Genomic DNA, 15,829 nt, shown 5'->3' with positions numbered 1-15,829 from the left:
TAAAAAGTCCCTTAATTTTGAAGTATAGTAGGAACTCCTTTTAAGGAGTTAAAACAGCTATTATAATATCACCTAGAAATTGGGTAAAAGGGAATACCGAACAACACAATGTCAAAAAATAGAACAAAACTACTATTAATTATGTAATCATTTTGCATATTTTATTGGTAGATTGTACATATTTCGTGTTTATGTAGCAAAATATATTTAGTTAAGGGGTTCCCATTTTACTACAAATGATGTAAAATGTTTGCTGCCCCCCCACCACCACCACTCGTCCACAACGACCTTCAATACATTTGTCGACCATTCTGTTGGTTATGATCATACACTAAATCAATGAACAAACACAATGGAGTCTTCTATGCCTGTGTGTCACCGTGTAGCCTACATGGTGTATATACTTGTATACTCGTATATTAATATCACACACAGCTGTACACATTTGCATGCCTTGTTTTGAAGACAAACACCGCCAAACGTAAGTAAATAAATTGAAAAATTAGTAATAAAAAGCATATTTGGTATCATTTTTTGAAAAATGCTTATTCCCAAATTCTCAGTTGAATCCGATTTTGCGTTTGCGACTTATATATGATTTTTGGATTATCACATTGTTCTTTAGACAAGTGTACTGTAATTCTGTTCTGTTAAGGGATGGGTATGAACGTTTGGACAGTATTTATTGTGGGTCATTAGAGCACATCAGACATTATCGAATTGCATTCTGAATACGAAGAATGTCCTTCTGATAACAAATAATTTTGATTTTTTGAAATTCGCGATGTACGGTAATACACATTTTATCGCAAATCATTAAAAATTTATATTTTTTATAGGCCTACTCGAAGTAAACTTTATAAATCTGATGATTTATACTTAAAGTGTATGTATGTGGGATGAAACTACGATCAATTGAAAATTTTGACTTTGAGGACTGGAATATAGGCCTATATCAAAAATGCGAAAAATATAAAATTTTACTAATTGTCATAAAATTTGTATTATAGGCCTATCGTGATTTTCAAAAAATGAAAATTATTTGATATCAGAAAGACATTCTTCGTATGTATTCAGAATGCAATTAGATATGTCTGATGTGCTCTCATGTCTCACAAAAAATACTGTCGAAACGCTTAAAACGGTCATTCCAGATCCCTTAACAGAACGTATAAATGCAAATTTGATAATATTTATTGCTAAGCGAATATACGCGAATGAATCTGCAAGAAATTATTTCCACAAAAACATTACATAGCCAGTGGTTACTTTATAGTGCTATAAAAATCTCAACTATTTTATTGTTGGGAGTGGGGGATTAGGCTATGCATCACAAAATACCGCTTGAAGTCCAATAAACAATGATGGGGGTGTTGATACCATTAAAAAACAAAAAAACAAAAATAAATAAAAACAAAACAAAAACTTCGGCTAGCTCACTTTCCCTAGTCCACACGAGGGACGTGCAACAATAAGCCAAATCGGCATTGGAAGTTTGCAATGCATTGTGGAACAGTTTGTGAGTTTTGGGACACTTTGCCCTTTGACCTATTGAGAAAATTTAAAAAATGGTTTTTGTGTGTACAAAATACTCTAAAATGTTTTACAAGAATAAAAACACACCCAAAAAAAACTATTATTATTGAATAAATTAATCATTTAAATATTTTTATAGATAATATTATGACAATAATAAATAAATTAATAATAATTACAGCAATTTCCCCGATATGTCAGAGGTCAAAGTATCCCCCCCCCCCAAAACCAACAACAATGGGCTTATTCTTTGGAGATACAAGATTATGGTCGTCTCCTTAACAGCAATATTATAACATTATCATACAAAATAGATTAGCATTTCTTTGACATAAAATGTTAGTTTTACTGTCAGATATATCCCTTTATTTTTGAGCCAAACAACTACGTCAAAGCAAAGAAAATTGGAATTTACTACCAGCGCGTATGTCGCCAATACGTACCACTCCTTCGGTCATGTTATGGTACGACCCTTTGTTGTGTAGATCACCGTCCCGCACTGTGTGTTATGAACATCGTGTATGCGTTCGACTAATAATTCCATCGTAATAATAAGACGCCGGTTCCGGCGCTTTATTCAAAATATCGGATTTTGACAAAACTACAGCACCTAGAGTCTTGATTTTTGCAGGGTATATTGGTTTAATAAAGTACAATATAATTGTGTAAAAAAATGAATTTTAAAAAATCAGTGAGGACGTCCTCAACAGCAAATGTTATAATATGGCTTTAAGCCATTCAGTGGTTTGCTCATCCGGACAATCGAAAAAATCATCAAAATTCAGATTTTGGTACCTTGTCATTATCATAGATGTGCTAACATAGCCTGCTAGCATTGCTAGTGGTTCAGCTGAAAGCCGTGTATTTAAGACGAAATAAGGCATTTTACATGAATCTGTAATTTATTATAGAGTACCGAAGTGCTGACGTCATAGAAAACTTTTTTTGAATTTCAGCATTTTGAATACCATGTATCGGTGGAGCATGATGAAAAACATCCACATTCCAAATTTGGTGGGAATCGGATCATGAGGGCCCGAGATATGGCCGCATGAATACATAATTAGCCCCATTGAAATCAGTGTAAATTGGCCTGGTTCCAAGCAGTTATGAACCAGACCAATTTACACTGATTTGAATGGGGCTAATTAGGTATTCATGCGGCCATATCTCGGGCCCTCATGATCCGATTCCCACCAAATTTGGACTGTGGATGTTTTTCATCATGTTCTACTGAAATATGGTCATGAAAATGCTGAAATACAAAAACGTGGATACATGAATCACTAAATACCGCCAAAACTAATAGCTTACATGAGTATTCATTTGGAGGAAAGGAAGAGTGTCATGTGAATTTGCCATAGTAAAACTATAGTACGCCCAAATAGTATTTTAGTGTACACTGAGCCGTATGCATGCATGTATGCGATGAAATGAGATGTGTTTTTGACGTAAGTAATAATATGGCCTTCCAGGACGTTCACTTATGGGTCACGAGATCAAAGGTCAACTGAAGTCACATCCGGGTCAAGGGCCATGCAGTCAAAGGTCACGAGGTAATTTCCAGTTTGCGTATTAACGAGGTGGGCGTGGTTTGTTAGCATATTCAAGAAAGAATGAATAATAATGAGAAAATGTGATCAAAGGTCAACCGAAAAAACAGCCATTTGAGTCGAAAAGTCGAATCTTTACCAACGTTAGCCAGGCGGCGGATGACATGATCGAGCCGCCAACTTGTGAAACCGCCCGGCCGTATGGCATTTTCCAATATACTCGGTTAGTTTTGTGGGGTTCATTATCGAACCCCAACGGTTTTAACTTGTATTTATATTATTTATCAACATAGGCCTATTTGTTTGTGATATTTCAAGCGTTTTAAAATTTCAAAATAATCCCATTCAATTACACGGTTGACGATGAAAATTTACTGAATTTAGAGAATGCAATGCGGCCACCACCTGGCGTTAGCCAAACAACGAAAATCAATATCAAACAGACGAGATTAAAAACGTTTTATCTTCACTTCTCAGTCGTAAACCCAGAAAGTTGAATGAGCGCGGCAGTCTACTCATTACCTATTCATAGTCACTTTTTGTCTGCGCATGACAGGATCTTATACACTCTGAGTTTGCGTCGAAAACCTTTCAAGCCGAGAACCGTAAATTCTAGATTTATTTTTGTTTTAAACTTTTCACCAAACATGATCGCTGTAGATTGGAGACAAACTTTGAGTTTAATATGGCTTTATATTATAAAGCCTCTTTAACAATTATTTATACATAGGTTGAAGATACGACCTTGTAAGCCATGGCATTACGATGGGGTTTTGTATGTGCTAGCAAGATATGTAGTGACTTCGCTGCATGTCTACGAAGTCTTCCGGAAGCACACAAAATAGTAGCCGTAGCAGCTCGAGATGTTGATAGAGCCAAGGCGTTTGCCGATGTCCATGGCATACCACAAGCGTATCAAGGTTATGAACGGATAGCCCAGGATCCAAATGTTGGTTAGTTGAATATTATAATTTATCTCCTGACTTTTTATATTATTTTTTCAATTCAAGAAACAAGAAACATTTATTTCACAACTTTAATGATACACGGTATATTATAATGACAAATGCCAGAATTAACGAAACATTGCATACGTAAATATCTAAACAATAGTGTATTCGACCGCAAGCTCACTGCTGACAGGCAAATGCGATCACCGGGGCATTACTAGAGAAGAGACGTCCGGTAGAACAAACAAACAACCCTGTGATGGGAAAGAGACAGGACAACAGCAAGTGGGTCTGCGACAAGATAAGAGTGGCGTCAATGAAAAACCCGAAAAAGTTATGGGGCAACACGCGCGGATCAAGCTCGTAGGGTGCGGGTTGCCGGCAAACAGTACAAACAGAAAAATAACGATATTAAGAACGCTTTTTAAGTTATTTTTTAAAGTTTTTTTTGTGTGTAAAAAGAGATACTGTCACGTCTTTTATTTTTTATGCGCGGGCATATAGATCTGTATGCAAATGCAATAGGGTGCGATGTCTAAGACGGAATATACCTTTGCCGAGTTGAATGGTAAGGTCCGTATTTCATCGTGTAAAAATATTCTTACCACTGTACTCATAAAGAGTCAATATTTGTCTACTATTTTCATGTTTATTTCTTTCCACACAGATATTGCCTATATAGGATCACTTCACAACTATCATTATGAGCTTGCTTTACTTATGTTACAGCATGGTAAACATGTCCTATGAGAAAAACCCTTGTGTCTCACTGAGACTCAGGCTAAACATGTTATTGCCGAAGCAAGGAAAAAGAATGTGTTCTTCATGGAGGTGAGGGTGATAAACTGTGGTTTTTGAGTATGTTTAAGAAATAAATTCAAAAACAAAAAAATTTGCGATCAAATTAAACCAAAGTAATGGTAGAAGTGAGGGCAACCTTTATAGGTGTGAGGGTATGCTTTTATATCGTCGTCCGTATCACATACTGACGTATTTGCAAAATACGCATTTCGAGAAAAACGAATTTGAAAATTTAGCGATTTTCATTTGCTACGTAATCTTCATTAAAACATTATTGTCGATTAAAACCTGGTTAAAATTGATGCAATATTTTCAATGTAATTCAATTATCACTATCGGAACTTATTCTGCAAAAAAATCAATAATTCATATAATATGAAATAAAATACGTCACTTTGTGAAACAGTTGCGCAAATACGTCACTATGTGAAAAGGACAAAACAGCAATTTTACCGCGCAATGACAAAGTAGCGTAAATACGTCGCGCAAGCGGCGTAAATACGTTACACCGTGAAACGGCAAATTCTTCAAATTGCAGAACGACATACCGGGCTTGCGCAGTATAGGTGATCGGCAAATACGTCGTTATGTGATACAGACATTTCAAGGTTGTGCAAATACGACTTAATTAAAGTAATTAATATCTTACTTATTAAGCCACTTTGAGGCATGATTTTTGTGTGAATATAATAGAATAGAAAATAACAAATACCAATTTTCTCAAAAATGCTAAAAATGTCGAATACGTCAGTATGTGATACGGCCGACGATATAAATCATACAAAGATTCTTGTTCTTTGAGTGGCCAATTACTATTGATTTTATTTCCATTTTTTTGCGAGATTCAAACAGAGTTGTAACTACTGTGCCAATTCCATTTGAAATTCATGCTCCCCATATAGAAGATATTTCAAAATCTGCTACATGGGAGTGTGGATTTTAAACGGATCAGCCCAATGTGCTTCTTACCCATGCAGGCAGTATGGAGTCGTTTCTTTCCAGCATATCAGAAGATTCGGGAGATAATAGCAAGTGGTCAACTGGGCCAGGTTAAGCTAGTTCTGGCTAACTTTGGTGACTATAACCTCGATGTCGAGAGGGTACGTACAAAAGGTAGGTGCAAATTATAAGACAAGCACAAATAACCATTCAAGCATGCTGCAGTTACTGTTCATTTTCCTATACGCAATACACAGTGCTTTCACCATTGACGCGTGACCTCTACTAACAGTGTATGTTATAGGTATAGGGCATTGCCTAGTTAACGTCACTGTGTGAAAAATAACCTGCCAATGTTGTTTGTACTCTCTGAAATTCTAGAAAATATAGTTTAGCTAATTTAGATGTTTGGAAATATTCGCACTTTGGTGTTTTAGTAAGGAAGGACACGCATGGCCTGCAAAATTCCCTGTGTAATTCGAATGCAACTTTTAGTGACTATCACTCACTTGTGGACCGCTCTCTTCCGAAGGGCATTAATCTAAACCACTTGACGGATATTTTTTGTACTTGCTGTCAATCAAGAATAATGTATATATTACATGTAGGCAAAAAACTCAGTAGGTGGGGCATCTGCAAGTGTCAAATAACAGCAAAAACAACTCCCATATCTGTCCATAACTTTGGTCAGTGGAGCGAGGCAGGGGATTTCAAGTGTGTGATTATTGATTGGCAAGTGCCATATTTGGGCATAAGTGCAGTCCACCATTCAATGTGGAGGATGGGCGCGGGCTGGGCTAGACTTTATCGATTGATTTTGCTGGGGTAATTTTCTGTTAACTAGGTTTAAGTACTGCAAAGGTCGAATCATGTTTGCTGTGCAGTATAACTGCACTATGGCTAACTAGTGGCATAGCCATGTTTTCGGAACCGGGTGGGGGGGGGGGCGTGGGGGGTCGTTGAATTCAATAGCTTTCTCTGTAATATTTCCGATGTTTGCTATTTGGTCTCTTGTGCCTCTGCCTTCCACAAAACCGGCCTGCTCCGGGGAATCTCACGACGCATGTGCTGTTTGATCCTCTCAACCGTAATGTACAGCATGATCTTCCACAAAACCGGCCTGCTCCGTGGGAATCTCACGACGCATGTGCTGTTTGATCCTCTCAACCGTAATGTACAGCATGATCTTACTGCATGATCTTTTGCATTCTCTTGTGTCACCCTTTTTCGGGAGTGGTAGGAATATTGATCTGGTCCAGTCTATCGGCCTTTCGATATACCTCGTCACATATTTCTAAAATAGAATTTTTGAGTGGTTTACATGTGTATAGCATAATGTGACACGTTCTTCCACATTTCAGATACTGGTGGTGGAGCCATACTTGATGTAGGCATCTATAATATACAACTAGCAAGCATGGTTTATGGACAACAACCGACATCTGTGTCTGCCAATGGATATCTCTTAGATACGGGTAAGTCAGACAATAACCGACATCTGTGTCTGCCAATGGATATCTCTTAGATACGGGTAAGTCAGACAGCAACCGACATCTGTGTCTGCCAATGGATATCTCTTAGATACGGGTAAGTCGGACAACAACCGACATCTGTGTCTGCCAATGGATATCTCTTAGATACGGGTAAGTCAGACAGCAACCGACATCTGTGTCTGCCAATGGATATCTCTTAGATACGGGTAAGTCAGACAGCAACCGACATCTGTGTCTGCCAATGGATATCTCTTAGATACGGGTAAGTCAGACAGCAACCGACATCTGTGTCTGCCAATGGATATCTCTTAGATACGGGTAAGTCAGACAGCAACCGACATCAGTGTCTGCCAATGGATATATCTTAAATACGGGTAAGTCAGACAGCAACCGACATCTGTGTCTGCCAATGGATATCTCTTAGATACGGGTAAGTCAGACAACAACCAACATCTGTGTCTGCCAATGGATATCTCTTAGATACGGGTAAGTCAGACAACAACCAACATCTGTGTCTGCCAATGGATATCTCTTAGATACGGGTAAGTCAGACAGCAACCGACATCTGTGTCTGCCAATGGATATCTCTTAGATACGGGTAAGTCAGACAACAACCAACATCTGTGTCTGCCAATGGATATCTCTTAGATACGGGTAAGTCAGACAGCAAACGACATCTGTGTCTGCCAATGGATATCTCTTAAATACGGGTAAGTCAGACAGCAACCGATATCTGTGTCTGCCAATGGATATCTCTTAGATACGGGTAAGTCAGACAGCAAACGACATCAGTGTCTGCCAATGGATATATCTTAGATACGGGTAAGTCAGACAACAACCAACATCTGTGTCTGCCAATGGATATCTCTTAGATACGGGTAAGTCAGACAGCAAACGACATCTGTGTCTGCCAATGGATATCTCTTAAATACGGGTAAGTCAGACAGCAACCGACATCTGTGTCTGCCAATGGATATCTCTTAGATACGGGTAAGTCAGACAGCAACCGACATCTGTGTCTGCCAATGGATATCTCTTAGATACGGGTAAGTCAGACAGCAACCGACATCAGTGTCTGCCAATGGATATATCTTAGATACGGGTAAGTCAGACAACAACCAACATCTGTGTCTGCCAATGGATATCTCTTAGATACGGGTAAGTCAGACAGCAAACGACATCTGTGTCTGCCAATGGATATCTCTTAAATACGGGTAAGTCAGACAGCAACCGATATCTGTGTCTGCCAATGGATATCTCTGAAATACGGGTAAGTCAGACAACAACCAACATCTGTATCTGCCAATGAATATCTCTTAGATACGGGTAAGTCAGACAACAACCGACATCTGTGTCTGCTAATGGATATCTCTTAGATACGGGTAAGTCAGACAGCAACCGACATCTGTGTCTGCCAATGGATATCTCTTAGATACGGGTAAGTCAGACAACAACCGACATCTGTGTCTGCCAATGGATATCTCTTAGATACGGGTAAGTCAGACAACAACCGACATCTGTGTCTGCCAATGGATATCTCTTAGATACGGGTAAGTCAGACAACAACCAACATATGTGTCTGCCAATGGATATCGTTTAGATACGGGTAAGTCAGACAGCAACCGACATCTGTGTCTGCCAATGGATATCTCTTAGATACGGGTAAGTCAGACAGCAACCGACATCTGTGTCTGCCAATGGATATCTCTTAGATACGGGTAAGTCATTCAACAACCGACATCAGTGTCTGCCAATGGATATCTCTTAGATACGGGTAAGTCAGACAGCAACCGATATCTGTGTCTGCCAATGGATATATCTTAGATACGGGTAAGTCAGACAGCAACCGACATCTGTGTCTGCCAATGGATATCTCTTAGATAGGGGTAAGTCAGACAACAACCGACATCTGTGTCTGCCAATGGATATCTCTTAGATACGGGTAAGTCAGACAACAACCGACATCTGTGTCTGCCAATGGATATCTCTTAGATACGGGTAAGTCAGACAACAACCGACATCAGTGTCTGCCAATGGATATCTCTTAGATACGGGTAAGTCAGACAACAACCGACATCTGTGTCTGCCAATGGATATCTCTTAGATAGGGGTAAGTCAGACAACAACCGACATCTGTGTCTGCCAATGGATATCTCTTAGATACGGGTAAGTCAGACAACAACCGACATCTGTGTCTGCCAATGGATATCTCTTAGATACGGGTAAGTCAGACAGCAACCGATATCAGTGTCTGCCAATGGATATATCTTAGATACGGGTAAGTCAGACAGCAAACGACATCTGTGTCTGCCAATGGATATCTCTTAGATACGGGTAAGTCAGACAGCAACCGATATCTGTGTCTGCCAATGGATATCTCTTAGATAGGGGTAAGTTTGAGAAGATCTATCTTCCTTCCCAGAATCCTTTGTAACACGAATTTCAATGAGGTTACCGGGTGACTTCGTATGAATTCTACACACCTGTGTGGGCGATTAAGGTCATGTTTTCTATAAGGTGTGTATGGATTTCAACTAGAATAACCCATTGCAATTGATTTGCAGAGTTGTCGGTGTGGACTTCAATTATTGCTGAATTTTGCAGCAAGTGAAACTTTTTTTCTCAATCTGTGACAATGCAGTGTACCATTGCAATGCAGACAACATACTGCAAATTTAGTCACGACGGCAAAAGCTGTAGTCTCAGGTTCCAGTGGTAATGGTAGAACAGGCGGCCATAAATGTCTATTTGTTCGATTGATATTTACGTGGACGGCTCTTCAATACTAGAAAAATGGTGAATTTGAATTTGAAATTACTCCTGAAAGCTTGAAATTTATTTATTTTGTGCACTCACTTCATGATACTTTTTTATTCTTTTCAAGGTGTTGATGGGATATCTAGTATCGTATTAAAATATCCAAATAATGCAATGGCTGTGCTCAATTCATCTATCATGTGCGATTTCCCGAATGAAGCCTACATCATGGGAGAAAAGAAAAAGATTAAGGTAATGTGACAATAACCCACACGCCCCTACCCCGCCGGGGTTGAGCAGACCCCCTCACACAAATCAGGGATAAAATGAGGACGTCAAAGAGTAAGTGTTATTTTAATAACACTTACTCTTTGCATTCTCAAAAATGACTAAACTTGGGACAAAAAAATGACAAATGGGGACGAAAATTTAGCTTTTGCCCCCTCACACAAAAAACCTGACTACGTTTACTGCACCTACACAACAACCAAGTTGTAAGACATATAAGCTGAAAAAATTATGGTTGTACCGTAGTGCATGCATTTCCTTTACATATGATGTAACGCACACCTGGATATAAATATCACAGTGTCATCACCCCGATATCTTCATGTCAGAAATCCCCATGATGGTATGGCGAATCCACTAGTTCTTCAACAGCCACGCATGGCGAGTTTGTTCTTCTGTGAGCCTGGTACGTTCCTTCTCCACTCATCTGCTTTAGACTGACTCAGCCAGTCGTCTATCCTGCGCATGTACTGTGTTATACTCCATAATCAAAGGGTTGACGAATGAGGGCAGCACTCCTTTTTTTGTTCTGCACATATAAAATCCGAATTTTTGTCAATTTTTGATTTCAAAATGCAAGGTTGGTTTTCAATACGCACGCTTATCATGTTCTTTCAACACATATTCTTTGGAATTCTTTAGATAAACATCTGAAAGCTTCAAAATCTGTTAAACATTTCCGCAATCAATTCAAAACAAAACTGATCTCTATATATAATTAATCTTTTCCGTGAGCACCCCCCTTCCCTTTTGGTTATGTTATGTGATGTTGATTTATTTTGTTAATTTCATTTGATTTCAGGGAAAGGCTAACTTTCAGACCTTTTTGGTCTTCCAGCCTTTTCCTCCATATGTACCGTGTTTATAAATTATTTTTTATGTAATGTCTTTGATTTTTATGGAAATAAAATATGAATGAATGAATGAATGAACATATATTCAAGTGCAAGCCTTACAATTGGTTTTTATAGAAAGCAAAAATAACGGGAGATATTAAGCATTTTCTACCCCGGTATGCAAAGTTCTATCGTCTGAAAAATCAAATAGCAGATACACTACGCTACGCCAGTGCACAACTCAAATTATCTCATTGCCACCATGTGGTTTAATCGTGCAGGAATTCCAAGGCACTGCTTATTAATTGTCCCCTCCACAATATAGGATTTTTAATCTGTTTGGTCGTTACTAACAATATGGTAGTTATCATTGATTACGAGCGAATAGAAATGTCAAATCGATTTTGTAAATTGTGGTATATATCGGCGTGATATCAGATACACGTGTATTGATTTAGTTTCCTGCTTGTACAATAAAATTATTTACCTGGTGATGTCGCTGTGTAGTATTGATCAATTTGAGATTAGAGATGTATCATAGAAATGTAATCAGTCGATATTGAGTTCAGCATTTGAGTCCTTTGCTCGCAAGCCGGTATGTGTGATCGGTTTACTCTGTACGTGTTGAGTGTTGAGTTTTTGATGTCGTAAACGTGAATGTGATGAAAGATTTGCCTTTTAAATACCGTCACATTTCACATTTCCACTTGTACATATTTAAGCGGCAGGTGCGTGTATCGTTTGCATTGCGCATGCGTGTTGCGACCCGCCTCGTTGTTCCACTTCAAAATAATGCCATCTCCCGTGCCATGTTAAAGCAGGCGATAGAAACACGACTGGGTCTCATGACTTTATACTCTCTAACACCCAGGGTGTTTTGTTTGCTTGTTTAATTTGATTTCATAATATTATTTTTTTCATCTCTTTGCATGACAGATATGTTGTCCCCTTTGGTCTCCAACTAGGATAGAAATATCTGAAGACGAAAAAATTGTTGAGGTGTATGAGTTCCCGCTTCCTGACATAAAGTGGGATTTCAACTACAGGAATCAATCAGGGATGCAATACATGGCTACTGCTATAGGGAACTACATCAAAGAAGGTAAATATGAAGTGGGGAGGTATCGCCTAATGGGCCTAACCTCCCACGCAAGGATTAGATTTCAAATGGAATCACCCATTCAGGTAAACCCATTTGAAATTCACACTTCTTGTGTAGATTAAGGTGATGTCTTACATATGGATTATATTGAATAACGCAATGTTAGCAACATAGTGACCCAAATGCAATTCATTTTGGTTTTTAAAGTTAAAGAACATTCAAGGTTACTATAAAACATTAAACATTCCTAAAATTTTATATTAATCTTTAAAGTTAAGATTTCCAGAAATTCCAGAAGATTTCAAAAAGGGAAAATTTACGAAGGTGGTATGAAGAGTTTTCTATGAAGGGCAAGCAATCCCCAAAATGTGTATTGCCATGATTGTTACCCCCGCTATAATGTTATGCCAATAACTCAATTTCGGCCAGAGGTGGATGTAAGCCCTTTTATATCTCTGCTCTAAAGGAACACCGTGACACAGTTATGCAACATTCTTGAATAATGATTAAAGCCATGTTATAACATTTCCATAAAAATAGATTAGTATTTCTTGTCCATAAAATGTTAGCCTTTGCTGTCAGATATGATCCCTTTTAATTTTGAGCCGGACAACTGAGGTAAAGCAAAGAAAACTGAAATTTACTACCAGCGCAGATGTCGCCAGTGCATGTCACTCCGTCGGTTGTACTACGGCACGGGCATTTGATGTGGGTGTACCATCCCGCACGCCGTGTACGTACTGTGATGTGAACATCGTGTACGCGTTCGAGTAATATTTCCATCGTAATAATAAAACGACGGTTCCTGCGTTTTATTCAAAATCGCGAATTTTGACAAAACTACAGCACCTAAAGTCTTGTTTTTCGCAATATGCTATATTACAATCGTGTAAAAAACAGAATTTTGAAAAATATTGATGGTCTTCTTCTCAGCAAATGTTATAATATGGCTTTAAAATAATGATGGTTCTTTTCTACATTTTTGTTCAGGGGCTAAGGAGTCACCGATTATGTCACATGATGAGAGTATTCTTTTGGCTGGTATAATGGACAAAGCACGCCATGGTTTGGGTTATTACTTTGACGATGAGACGCCACCTCCATCACTTTAAGAGGAGATACCAACAGCATTATTATTGTAACTATACCATATTTCACCCTGATGTAGCAGTCCGTCAAAGACAGCGTTGAGGCAGCTGTTTTGCTCGAGCTTCTAGTCGGCGTCTTTACAGTATAGGGACCAGCTCCATGAAATTTTTCGTGTCATTGGACAGATGTTTGAAATGGACAAATCATATATATATATATCAAAATGTTCAGAAGAGTCTGGAGAATCTTCTCTGCCATGTTGTTAATTTTGTAACCGCCGTCTTATATTCCGTTTCCATAGCAACGGTCATGTTACTAAAATGATGAACCAAATCAACAAAACGATTAATTGTGTAGGTAAATCGTAATCGTTATGCTGGTTTCATACTACCCTGCCGCTTGCCGCTGAGCGGCGTGGCGCACACGCATTGCAGACAAACGGACACAATAAAGGCTTGTCATTGGTTGAAACGCCCTGCCGCTTCCCGCTGCGGAGGCTGGAGGCTTTAGTCGCTATTTAGCGACTTTATTATGACTTGGTTTTACAATAAAGAGTCTCCGAGATAGTGAAATCTTTATTCTATTCCACCGTGTCCAAATATGTTATATTAATGAAACAGTGTGCAAAACAGATCCTTTGGAACTATATGGATCCTCATCCTCCCTCATTCCATTTAGTTCTAAACAACCTTGTTGGAAATAAACTAGGTATACCGTAAAACCCCGTCTACAAGCATATAGTGTTTTTTATAAAAGCTTAAATAATTCGAAGCAACCGTTAATATACCAATACAATAGATCGGTCTTAAAATAATACTTGTTTGTATATGCTTGGATCCGTAATTTATTTGCTCAAACTCCATAATGGCGCCTGGATTAATGTAGCTTTAATCAGAAGCACACTATATGCTTGTAGACGGGGTTTTACGGTATGATTCGATGCCTTTTAATATAAATCGTCAAAAACACCGACGCGGAAGGAAGCAAACGATTTTTATCATTATTATGGTCGTATTGATTAATTGTAGATAATTTTGTTAGTAATAATAATGGTATTTGTTTATTACATACAAAGAACGCTCCTGATATCATGTATAAATTATTACCAACACAAAATGCTTGGAAAATTAATGCCCTACTTGTTTTATTTATGGAAACACTACTACGGCGCACTGACGTCTGCGTCAACGGTCAAAAGCTTCAACATGGCAGGGATCACACTGTAAATCCAAGTGTTCAGGGTTTCTGTAACACTTTTTAAACACTGCAAGGTGTTTAGATTTTCATTTAGACAGTATAGGACACCTAAACACCAAAGTAAACACAAAGTAAACATATAAACACAAAGAATAAACACATGAGAGTATTTCGATTGTAAACATTCAATATGTTTACTTTCATATTGTTCGGAAAGTATATGCACATGTGTTTACTTTGTAAACATTTGGTGTGTTTACTTTCTAAACATTTGGTGTGTTTACTTTACAATTTTGAAAGTAAACATGTTGAATGTTTAGAATTTAAATACTCTCATATGTTTACTCTTTGTGTTTATGTATTTACTTTGTGTTTACTTTGGTGTTTAGGTGTCCTATACCTTTACTGTGTAAATGAAAATTTAAACACCTTGCAGTGTTTAAAAAGTGTTAAAGAAACCCTAAACACTTGGATTTACAATGCAGTCAACAAATTTGGCGTGATCAGGCGCAGAAAAATTTAATTTTCTCATTAATTACGAACCTAGTATTTTATAAATTTTATATGTAAACAATATTTTTTACCGTTGACGCCCTTTAACAACTGTCAGGTCATTTTAAGCCAAAATAATGAGGTAAAATGGGGTAATATTGAAGGACACTGATTTAAATCTGATTCTGACAAAAATGTACTTTTGCTTTCTTCTCATTTCCATTAATCAAAAGAAAGTGCTTTTATTTTTCACATAATATAACACACAAAACAGAAGTACAAGGCACAATGTAATGATTGTAATGCATAAATATTATAGTTCATGATAAAAAAAAGTAAAGTGTTATATCCTTAGGGACGCACCATTAGATTCTCAGGGGGGCATGGGAGTTTGGGTCAAGGCGGCGGAATTTTTTTTTTCGCCTCCGAGAGCACCAAATTTTTTTCGCCGCCTTTGGCGGCGAAGTATTTTTTTTTCAATTTTAATGTAAATTTTTATACAAAGTTGGGTGGGAGAATTTTTTTTTTACTCATCAGTGAGGCAAATTTTTTTTCGTCTCACTAGTGGGCAATTTTTTTTTTTCGTCTCACTAGTGGGCAAATATTTTTTTTTCTCAAAAAACTCCCATGCCCCCCCTGGAAATCTAATGGTGCGCCCCTTATGCTGCACACTAACTCGCCCAAAGGAATGCTCCCACCAGTGACGATGAAAACAGGCGGTATAGGTCACGCCACGCGTGACGTTCGAGGCTGGCGAAAATACAAGGCTGACAGCCACATTCAAAATATACGGTTA

The 15,829-nt window shown here is 38.1% G+C and overlaps 1 pseudogene; it reads left to right on the top strand.

Annotated features, from left to right (window-relative positions):
* The first annotated feature begins 418 nt into the window (after nt 1-418).
* On the top strand, nt 419-14,569 carry LOC140138908 (trans-1,2-dihydrobenzene-1,2-diol dehydrogenase-like; annotated as a pseudogene).
* The last annotated feature ends 1,260 nt before the right edge of the window (nt 14,570-15,829 follow it).

Source organism: Amphiura filiformis, chromosome 18, assembly GCF_039555335.1.
Source record: "Amphiura filiformis chromosome 18, Afil_fr2py, whole genome shotgun sequence".
Taxonomy (NCBI): Eukaryota; Metazoa; Echinodermata; class Ophiuroidea; order Amphilepidida; family Amphiuridae; genus Amphiura; species Amphiura filiformis.
Note: the sequence above shows the minus strand (reverse complement) of the source record. Positions and strands in the feature narration are given on the sequence as shown.